The 12,350-nt window shown below is 32.2% G+C and overlaps 1 protein-coding gene across 9 annotated transcripts in view; it reads left to right on the plus strand.

The window, feature by feature from the left end:
- unc-13 (protein unc13 homolog) overlaps positions 1–12,350 on the plus strand; it is a 184,946-nt gene that overhangs the window by 136,469 nt on the left and 36,127 nt on the right. The gene's annotated exons all lie outside the window — the stretch shown is intronic.

Consider the following 12,350-nt stretch of genomic DNA (forward strand, 5'->3'; position numbering starts at 1 on the left):
TTGAAAAAAAAATTCCTTCAGGATTTAATATTATTAAAACTAATGTCTCAAAAGATAAAGTATAGCATAAATAACTTTAATATTATTATAAACTTTATTTAAAATATACTTTATAGCTAAGTTTTAATTTATTTAAAGTTAATACAATATCTTTAGAACCTTCGTTTTTTGAAAATGAAAAACTCTGCATATCATGAAACTTTTTATAAAGAATCAATTTATATTATTATGATATTGAATCCAATTAATTTAAGATTTTATCACTGCTACAACACTTTTAGCTATTATCTATAATGTCAAAGGTGTCTAACGTATTTATCTGTTAATAATTACTTTTCAGATTAGTATTTTAAAATCATTATTATTTTCTAAAATCAAATTGTATATTATGTTAAAAATGAAATTTCCATTTTTAATAGTACAATGCCGTCGAGATATCTACAACTGTTTCGTAACAATATTAATAATTGGATTATTAATTTCCATTTAGTTGTAATTAGTTAGCTAAATCAGAGAATGTATATATAATATTATGTCAATCATAACAAATACATATTATTAAGACTATTAAACTCGTAGTATATAGGTTTTAGTTCATTAACCATTTCCACTTTGACGGCCGTTTTAACCACCCGAGTTTTTGAACACGTATAATACTTAATATAGTTTTTGAGTAGCCAAATAAAATTATAAAAATAAATAAATAAAACACCAGTGAATGGAAAATAATAACGCACTGAGCTATAGAGTAGGTACCGCGAAATACGTAACCTGACATTTTCCAATTCCGAATGATTAGAGCACACCCTGCGGATATAGGATCGTAATATTATTCTGCCAAGTTTTTATCGCCACCGCCGCCGCCGTTAATACCGTTGACCCGGTACGACACCACCTGATTTTAACCGAGGTTATTGTTATTGTTATTATGGATATAATCGACCGTTAAATTAATAATATTGTCGTTATAAATACCGACGTGGATCAGGGAGAGGTCGGCATCGGTTGGGTTCATCCGTGCCCCGGTCGCCGAATTAGCGCGGTGCGTTATACCAACACGTGCGGGACGTGCTTCGATCAATCGAATTTCGGCCGTCGTCGGCGCGCAATAAATATTTACCCAAATGCAATTATGATTTAGACAATGTATATAAATCGAAACAAGAAACCGGGTCACGTACGATATGACGACGACGATGATGATGATGATGATGATGATGACGTTATAATATTATTACTATATGTATAACAAGCGTTGTCTGCGAAGGTGCGCTGCTGCAATGTAAAACGCATATTGACTGCGGGTCACGGGAAAACCATTAATATTTAATTGATTTCGGCAGAATATGTAGAACGGCGATGCATATTTAATCTGCGACCGAATTTCGTGTGTGCATTTATTTTTAATATTATTATCGCGGATATTTTTGCGATCGTTATTACATATTATATATAATATATTTTATTTTATTTTTATTTTTTTGTTTTTGTATGCCGCGTCTGCGAAAAACGTACCGGGTACCTATTGTATACAACACAATTAATATTCAAAACGTAATTTAATTTTTGGCCGGCCACGTAATCATATTTAACATATTGTCTTTCGAAATTAGTTAGTGCGCCCGTTTGTCGAAAACGTTTCGAGCACCTTTTAACGGTTCCCAGTGGCAAAATAAACACGACGTATAGTCGGGTACGGGGTAACTCAATATAATATCGTGTATATACAAATATATAGGCAACGTCTATACATGCAGTATATATATGCGAGATTAAACGGATTACGTAGCTCCATCAGATTAACAATTACGGGCGTCGCGCGAGTAGGGCGAGCAAAAAATTGCCAACGGGTATGTCAAAATAATATAATATAATATTTAAACAACAACGTTCTATACAAAATGTACATTGTACGTACAGTCATTGTTGGCTTCGCGCCACAATGATCAAAATACCGTGTAACACGGCGCAGTGTGTATGCAAAACTAATTCCGTTCGTGTCGAAATCAACGTACCTACCTTATTTGTGTGCGAGTGGTTTTTATTATTATTACTATTAATTATTTCACTCAACGTTCTCCGCCACACACACACACGACCGAGTGTGTAACTCGTTGTGCGCATCCACATAATATAATATTATGATAATAATTAATCATCGGCTTCTATATAGGTCATTAGGTTATTGGTGCACGTTCAAATGGCATATAGTTCGCAGTAAGTTTTATGCTTAAATTAGGTTCTATGATTTAATTTCCTTTAAGAATATGATAATGTTAATATTCGATTGAAGTTCTAAGGCTTCTCCTAATTTACGTGGTATTCGTTTCTCGAGTCTTCCAACGTTAAACATTCAATTAATACTCGTATTTGTTTGACAGAGTGTATTTCATTCCAAAAATAATGTACGTATTATATTATACTACACAGCGCGATATCGTTTTAGGCCTGTTTCTGAATCACCCGTAATGGTTTCGTTCGATTATTAGTAATAATTATTAAACGGTTGGTCGGTTGAAAAATGGCTTTGGTTAACGTAATAGTATTATGTTACGTATTTATTTGGCTCACATGCAATAATATAATATCTCGTTCGACGTATTATGCGCGCCTCGTCTGCATAATATGTGAATGTAATTGATTTAAAACAATTTTGCTTTTCGAGTAGAAGCATTTCGATTGAAAACTCCACAGGTGATATTTAACTATAAATAAGTTACGTGTGGTTACGAAATAGTAATATAATTACTGAAAACATGTACGTACGAATGTCAGACTGTAAGTTTGGAGAGGTATAGTCACTGGTTGTATAATAAATTAGGTACGTGTACTTTTTAGGTCAAGGGAAAAGTTCTAAAAGTTTTAATCTAATTAGAAAATAAACACGTATTATACTTTTCACATTTCAATAATAAAAATGACAAAAAAAAGATTATCTTCTGTTTTCTTAAAATATAAAATATTTTTGATTAATATCGTACGTAAGTTTGCATAAATAATTTTCGAAACCGAAGACTTATAATTTTTTCGAAAATATCACTTAGACTGGCCTTAAAATCGTGCTCAATCAGAAAAAAAATTAATAATACTGTTTCGCGTTCAAGTTTAACACCTATAATATACACTATAATACACAAGTATTTATGTTTTAATGGTAATAAATATTAAATGTACATTGATTATTTTATACACTTAAATTAGTTAAATTCATATCAATTTCTGCAGGACTACTCTAACTAGCCAATTTGAAAGATACGATATTATTAAAGTCATAATGGGATGCCGCTAAAACGAGAAAACGTGATATATAGGAGTTGGGTGGCTAGTTGAAGTGGGTGTCATTAAATTTGAAAGGAATGAAATATATCATTGTATTTGGAAAACCATTCTCAGCGAAGCTCTAAACGGCTGCTTGATTACATTTCTTCACTAGCTCTTTTCGCAGTTCTTAGCGTTTTCCTGAAATTGACCAATCTAAAGTGCAATCAGTGTTCAATCAAAGCTGCCGTATAAAACATTTTTTTTAGATTTTTTACTGTTCAAAAAAATATTCATCTAAAAATAAAAATTCCAATATCACTGAAACACTCACTCTCTTTAAACAGACACTCGTTACATTCTCACTCGTTTTATGATAAAAGTATGTACAATGTACATTGTATTTTTATGAATTAATAAACTAAATTTCAGATCAAACTTTTGTCTCGTCATTCTTTATGACAAATCATATCACAGCTAAATAATTCTAAAATAGAATAAAAATCCAAAATACCAATGTACCTTTCAAATATTTTAGACTGCTTAATTATTATTCATTGATCTCTTGAAAATAATGAAGGGTATAAAAAATTATATGTCTAAAGTTAAAAAAAAAAATGGTTAATATTAATAAATTAATACATACAGAAAACCTTCAATGTTTATTCATAGTTGTAATTGAAAAAAAAATAATGGTTTCAATATTTATTTACTTCAAATTAAACTTTAATAGGTAATAACATTTATTATTCATCAAATATACACAGAATATTACTTCATTGGTTTCTATTTTAAAGTTTTGTTTATATTCTCGTTTACTCGATCAATAAATCATTAATTAATAAACCAAATTAACTTAACCGTTTCTCACAATTTATGTTCAACCAATTACTGTCACATAAGACTTTGTTTAATGTTTAGTATATTTACAGTGTTTGAATTTCATAAAATTATTTTAGTTTAAGAAAAACTTGTTAAATTTGTATTTAACAAGAACATCGAAGACTATATATAATACTCGTATTTTATAATTGATCTTATAATAAGTAATTTGTTATATGTAAATAAAAATCTGTAATAAAGAATATACAAACTTTTCATAGATTTAAAGCGGTTATTCATTTCAATTCGTTAAATCGAATTTATGTATGTGTCGAAAAGCGTAGAAACTGTCAACACGAAAACGTAATAATATAGTCCGCATCACATGTAGTTTCAACTCAAAGATTGACACCGTGTCCAGATGCTCTTAAATCAAAATGTATAGACAGAATGATTGATGTGCAGATAATCTTGCGATTAACTTGACAATGGTTATCATCATTGTATCATCGTAAATCAAATATAATAGGATAACGTAAAGTGATAATAATAATAATAATAATAATAGTGATGATGTCATACATACATGACAGATGATTTGAGATACAACCCGGTTTATACGGCGAGAATTATTATCAAAAACATTAAAACCCAAGAGCTTCATTATTCTTATTCCCGTGCGTGCGTTATGCTCGTAAATAGTGACAGTTGTTCGTTTATAATGCGTATTAGTAATATAACAAAAACAACTTTTTAAGCACAAAGCTAAAACTTTCCTAAATAACTGTTTTTGTTATCCCAAAAGTCTCCTAAACACTGGACCATGCTATATTAAAGTTTCCCGTTATTTTCTGCAGTTTTGTACGTTTTTGAACAAAAGCTATTTGTAAACAACAATAGACTCCATATCATAGTGTGTGAAACGATATCCAATTCAAACAGCACTAGATTTCACAATTCAAAATGTTTTCATTATTTCATCGTTTGTTTTTTCTTTTTATTTTCTTTCAGTTATATTTTCTTAAATCAAAATTATAATGGTGAAATCTTTCGTATCGAAGGTAAAAAAAAAAAAAAATAATAGTAATAATAATACAATTTTCGTTAAAATAATAGATAAATAATAACTCATTCCAGTAAAATGGTTATCACGAGGTATCATAGATTATTATCCAACTGGTAATATTTCCTTTAAAAGGTAATCATAAATAAATATAACTCACAACATTAAAATATATTTTATAAAATATATAAATTTCATTTCATTCCCGTCATAATTATAATCGAAATTATACGCATGTGTAAATCCAAAATAAAAACATTTTATATATTATACATTTTTTTTTTTTGCCTTCATATAGGATATCTGCAGTGCCGTGTAATATTTTATTACCGGTGATAAATTTATCAAATTAAAATAATTATTTTACGAACGAATTGCACAAATCACCCACTTCCAGTGTCATGAGTAATTTATACGCAGCCATTTGGATATTGTATCTTAAAGGTTTTCTCGTATTTTTATTTTCTTTTAATCGCGAATGATTGATGTAAAAAACATGTCCGAAACGTTTAATAACACGAAATAATAAATTTCAATCGTTCTCACAGTGATCATTTATAATTGTCTTCGACGATTAATTTGTACGTAACCGGAATACGTGACTATGTATGTATGTATTAGGTGTCTATATATATAATATATATATATATATATATATATATATAACATCGATGCGATAAAACAATAATTAAATTACGATAATAATAATTCAAAACGCCACCAAGGATTCGATGGGAGAAAGTTTTAGGGGTGTGGTAGACGGGGGGATGAGGGTGACGTAAAGTGTGTATAATGTAATATAGTATTGTATTTAAACGTTAAGTTAATGTAATGGAAACGCAATCGCGAGAAATTATTAAATCCATATCGTCGCAGCCACACTGACTAACCGTAAATTACCTACGAGGAAGAAACTACTCGTGTTAAGTAACACACACGCACACACACTTATTACTTTGCTTTCATCGACATGTTGTGTTTGTGAAACTTGATTTTCGGACGGTCGCGCGTCCAAGACATAATTATACTTTTGTTGTTGCTTAATATTGTGCTCTACACTCTGATATTTGCAGTGAAGCAAAAATACACTGTTGCAGCGCGTTATACCTATATAATATTATCCGCCGAATGTGTAATTTTATTTAATAAAAACTATTTTACAGAAAGGATTATTATTGCTATTGATTTAGTGTTTATTACATACGCGTAGCAAACGTCCACAGTTAATGGTGTATAACTACCGTCCCGGACGACTTCGGAACGTAAAAAAAAATAATTTCTTTTGAAAAAATCAAATAATATTAAAAAATAACAATATGCCTTCGTACGTTGTGTGGCATATATTATAAAATACCTACCATAATTATAATATACGAATAATCGTTAAGAATCGGCGATTTCGCTTCACAGGTGGTAATGGTTTTAAAAATGAATCAAAAATCACTTAATTATTGTAGAATTTATGACGATTACGAATATCCACGCGCGTGTAAATGTCTGAACATAATGATAGGTATATATTTTACGAATATATAAAAGTAACATTTGAAAAAAAAAACAAAAACGATTTCAGTTTATATTATGCCAAACACCGTAGGTATAGCACCCCAATATTTCGAAAACTTTAGCAACCGAATATGCATTTTTTAGTAGGTATACGAAATTGGTGTTCTTGACAGATTAGGGAATCGAGTACGAACTTTTTAAACAAAAAGTTCGGCTGCCAGTGTTTTATGATTTTCAAACATTATTTTAAGATTATTTCACCGATACAACATAATGCATTATTCGATTTCTCTCCCTCCGTCCCGGTCGTATTTTCTTCCCTCGCACCGATATGCAATTTATCTATAGCGTTTGTTCCGCCGTCGGCTTGACTATTGTAACTCGATCGTGATTTTCTGCGACATATCTTCGACTGTCACTTATCGGCAAAATTCATTTGCGTCGTAAAGAAGTACTTTCACCTTCATATATATATATATAATAAGTACACATATTCTTGGCTTATAAATCACTACTTCAGTTTACCATATGTATATATAATTCATTAAATTAAAGCGTCTTATATTTATATAGTTGACTGCAGTGTATATATACAAACCATCATCGGAGTTCGATGGTGGGAATGAAAAAAAAATGTTGACGTGTCGACAAATGTTGGTTATCTGATTTATAAAGGAAAAAAAACGAAACCAACTCTTCGAGTGGAAAATAATATTATTCCGCTTGGCGCAAAAATATCGATACAGGATATAATACGCGTATTATAATAATAATAATAAATCGATAGCGTTCGACACGCTGCCATGAGAGTAATAACGTACATCGGTTCACTTGTCCAAATAATAATATATAATTTATCGTGTAAAAACGCTATTATAATATTTTACACGCCTGTGTTTTTTCGCATACATATAAAACCACGGAGGAAGAGGTGGAAGAGAAAGAGGATGAGGTGTAAGAGGTAGCGTTGTGGGTTCGACGGTCTGGCAGAGAGCGACCGTCACGTATGCCACTCTCCGTAAATATTACATGTTGGTCGGTTAAATATTTAATAAATAATTTTTAATTCATATGGTTTTCAGCTCATCAAAAATATTTCATTTTAAATAATTTCCAACCGTTTCTCCGGGGAGTAAATATGCCACATCGTCAAAAAAAAAAAATAAAAAAAAAAATCACTGTACAGTTTACTATAGTAGGTACTAGTCACTTGTCCTGAATGTCTTTTGAACTTACGAATTTTCGGGAAAGTTATGAAATATAATTAGAAATATTAGAAAAAGAAATGTATGTTAAATCTACGTCCATTTCATAATCGGAGAAAACTTTTAGTGGGAAAATGGTTCACTTACCCCCTCTCATCTATTTAGGGAAAACTTTGAATGTAGCCAGCTATTGATATTATGTTTTTTATAATATTTATAATTATTATTATATATTTTTATTTCCATTAGCCGGCGTGTTGTATAGGCAATTTCGGTACACATTTGTGTAGGACGCTTTTGACAGTATTTCGTTGGTCTCGTCTACCGACGAAAAACCATATTATAGATTGTTTCATTCATTATGAGTTAATACCATAAACGGTTTTTACTTATTGTTATTTTCGTTAATGCTTTTGTAGGTGACATGGTTTGAATATTTTTCAGCTTCAAACACATAATATTCTACCTGCAGAACCACACCGCTTGTGCTGTGTTATTTGTTTGGTTTTCAACAACTGCGTTCGGCTCACGCCGAATCTTTATTATAAAATACGTATGTTGTCTCTGACGATAGCTAGTAGTAAAAACAAACAAACAAATAACCACCACAATAATAATATAATACAATCGTGAAATGAAAATTGTTTACACAAAATAATAACCGATAACGCGTCGAAAGTCTATAATACATTTATTTCTATACGGAAAATAGCGCACTATACGTGTTTGGCTCGAATTCGCTGAGCCGATAGAACGCTCGTTCGTCAACAAAAAAAAAAAAAAAAAATGAGGTAAAAAGCAATTTGTCGTCAAAAACTAACCGAGCCAATCTGGTAGCGTGTTACATTGCACTCGTTTCCTTCTCTCTGTTTCCGTCTCTCCTCTGTCCCCTGTCTCTCTTTCACACACACACACACGCGCACACACACACATATATATATATATTGTATTCGTTATATATACGAACAACGCATATAAAATATTATGTGTGACGCACGTAGTACAGTTTAAGCAAGTGTTAGCAAGATTAGGTGACACATGTTCGTAGCGCGGCAGGCCGAAAAGTTTTTGCGCTGACCCGGAGATGGCCGGGCGGTGCCTTCGTCGCGCGGTGATTATTCGTTTCGGCGGCTGCGGTGGCCAAGTCGACATGACACGTACGCGGCACCTATTACACTATATACACGACCCCTCCGCTCCTACCCACCCAACCACCCTTGACCGTACGGGTGCGTATACACGTCATAGGTCCGCCGTGGACCTATTATGCGTTCATATTATTGTTATGAATTACGGTTAAGTGAAAACAAAAGTGAATCGCCCGCCCCAATCACAGATAGATACACGAAGATACTAGATAGCCGACTGCTATACTTACCGTATAATAATCCAAACGTATAAAATAATGTCTCCGAACAAATGGCCTAACCTAAGAGGTGACTGTTTACAAATTGAACTATAAATTTTCATGCATAATTATTATTATAAACATCGTTCCTCATAAATACTATAAAATAATAGCATTAAACTCTTAGATAAGGATGGCGGCCGTTTTATTGGCGACAATATAATTATATCAAAGTCGGGTATCTACATAGGTATAGTATAGGTACAGGGTGTAACAGAAAGAACTGACTAAAAATTAAATTAAAAAATTAAATAATTAAACCTACGACAAAAATCGTTAATAATATTATAATATTATGATTAAATAATTTAAGAAATATTCTTATTTCAGCAAATTCTCAAAAATCATATTTTTTAAAAAGTAATTAGGTACCAAATTAATTTTATCAAAAAAATATTGATATTTTAAAAAATTCTAAAAAATAAACTACTTGACTTAGATAAATCTTTTTACCATCAAAATTATTTTTATAATCAGATTCACAAATCAGCTATTTTGAATTTATCTAAAAAAATTTAAATCAAATTTTAAATTTTTTATTTTCAATACTAAAAAATAAATCAATTTTACATATAGCCCTAGAGTCTTTTAATGATAAATAAAAAAAATGTTAAAAATATTTGTTAGAACAAAAGTTATTCCAAAAGCCAGTTCTTTCTGTTACACATTGTATATTCTGTGGCCCCAATTCAACCTCCGCTGCAGATAAGCTAATGCACGCCTCGTGTATACCAACACAATCATGGTTAAATAACTACGTGTAATCATACATAATTACCAAATTTGGTTCAACGAACGCATTCGTGGTATAAATACAACAAATTCATCTTTTCTACTACCTATTGAAATATGTGGCTACGTCGACCGCGGCTTGTAAATTTTTAGGATCCTGCCAGACGAATCATGATTTCACATGATATCGATAAGAATTTCTTTATCCGGTCGACGTCGTCGGAATGCGGAACAACAATGTTGTAAAAAAAATACTTTGTGTGTGGGCTCGTGTCGTGTGTTTGGAAATATTCGTCTATCGTTCACACGCTCGCCGAATATACAGTGCGTACGCACTACCTGTCGTCTGTACATTATATAGGTGAGCGTGCTTTTGAAAATTTTATTTCGTATATTTTTGTCCGTGTGTGCATTTTTTGCGTGTGCGTACGCCTCGCCGCGGAGACGTTTACGATCGATAACAATAAGGGTTAATGCTGCGGCGGTGCCGGCAGAACGAAGACGTGTCTGCGTCGGCCTTTATATAATATGTTACATTGTTATATTATATCGTATTATATACTGCATAATATTATAATAATGACGATGATGATAATAGTAATAATAATTATTGTTCTCTCTCTGCACTCACTCACTCTCTTTCTGTCGCGAGCGAACGTATTATTTTTTTTGTTTTCGTACATTACTACAACATACACGCTCAGACATAATAACATATTACAGTATGTGCGCGAACGTCTCGTGTCATAATAATAACTCGTGTCATGAATATTATAATAAACGATACGCGCATTCAACGATTTATAATTGTATTTTTATTTTATTTATGGCTGCGGGATCGCATTATACTTTATACAGACCTTGAAACTGACCAGGTGAGGTATTATACGACGTCGTGTACACGAAAATCGAAATTCCCATTACTCTCATCCCCCCCTTTTTGGGCTGCATATATTATCGTTATATGACATATTATAACAACCCGACACTTGTAAGAAGTCCTACGACGTGTTGACCTAAAGTCAAATAAGATAACCGAATACCCAAACCCACTAAACCCTGCAGCTTTCTACTGCACCGTGTCGTGCCGTGTCGTGTCGTGTCGTGTCGTGTTCCGTATGTCTGATAAGTAGGTTAAAAAATTCCGGTAATACATTACCTAAGAGTTGAATAATATATTTAACTTAACCCTACACGAAATGGTGTACCTACGGCGGAAACCGGGCTTAAAATACTTGAAAATGTCACCGCTAGAACAAAACATACTATTCTCGAGTACCTTGATTTCAGTCTATCGAGCCGAATGTACTATTATAATTGTCATAACATATAGATCAACTTAAACATAGACCGCGGTTTATGATTTAAAAAAATAAACAATGGTATTATTGTGGGCGTTTTAAACTGTTATATAGTGTCACACAAGAAGAAAATAATAAGGCAGCTATAATCAGTGCGCTAGCTGATTTCACTTTCCTATGTAATTTAATTCAATTTAACGCTAACGACGAGACGACGAACGGCGTCACATGCAACAAGAACAGTGGTCGGGGGAAAGTAATAAAAGTATGACCTATAGAGCTATGTAATAACATATTCTGTTTCGTTTGAAGCCCCTGCGAGCGAATACAACTGTTGTGGGATAAGAGTTTTTTCTCTCTCTTTTTTCGCCTCACCCTAACCTAATTTGACCGCGTGAAATACGAGAACGTAAATTAAAAGTTGTTCGAGTACCTATGTACAAATACAATCTATATAGAATTTTAAAACGAGATTTTCGTTTGGATTTTCTCATCAATCGCGTCGGCTTATTCAGCGGCTATTTGTGCGCCGACGCGCTGCAAACGCGAAGAAAAAATAATAATAATAATAATATTCTAATACGTGTGCAGAAATTTACCGTCGACGCACTTTACGATCCGACGGTCGAGAGCGTGGTTAAGACAACATGATATAATTTAAAGGAATGAAAAAAATGTAAAAAACCATCGCTGATGATATCTCGACGAGAGCCACTCACGTTGTCGATATTTGAATTTGCTGCTGACCGTGCACTAAAATAGAACCCGTAGGTATATGTATACCCACACGGAGTCATATATTATGTTATATACGGCTAATAATTTGATATTATTTTATATATAAATCTGTTGTACGATGTTTGTTATGTTATACTTGAGCTATATATATATATATATATTATTAGCCGAGAGATAGGTAAACCGATTGAGAGTGCGACTGAAAATATATTATCTATCAAACCTATTGTACATATATATAAAACAAATCAATATTATCGCCGTCTGTCCATCGAGTGTCACGTGCGGGAAGTGGGTGAGAGGGTTATATAGGTATA

Source organism: Diuraphis noxia, unplaced genomic scaffold, assembly GCF_037042655.1.
Source record: "Diuraphis noxia isolate RWA-SAM2 unplaced genomic scaffold, SU_Dnox_SAM2 contig0005, whole genome shotgun sequence".
Classification (NCBI taxonomy): Eukaryota; Metazoa; Arthropoda; class Insecta; order Hemiptera; family Aphididae; genus Diuraphis; species Diuraphis noxia.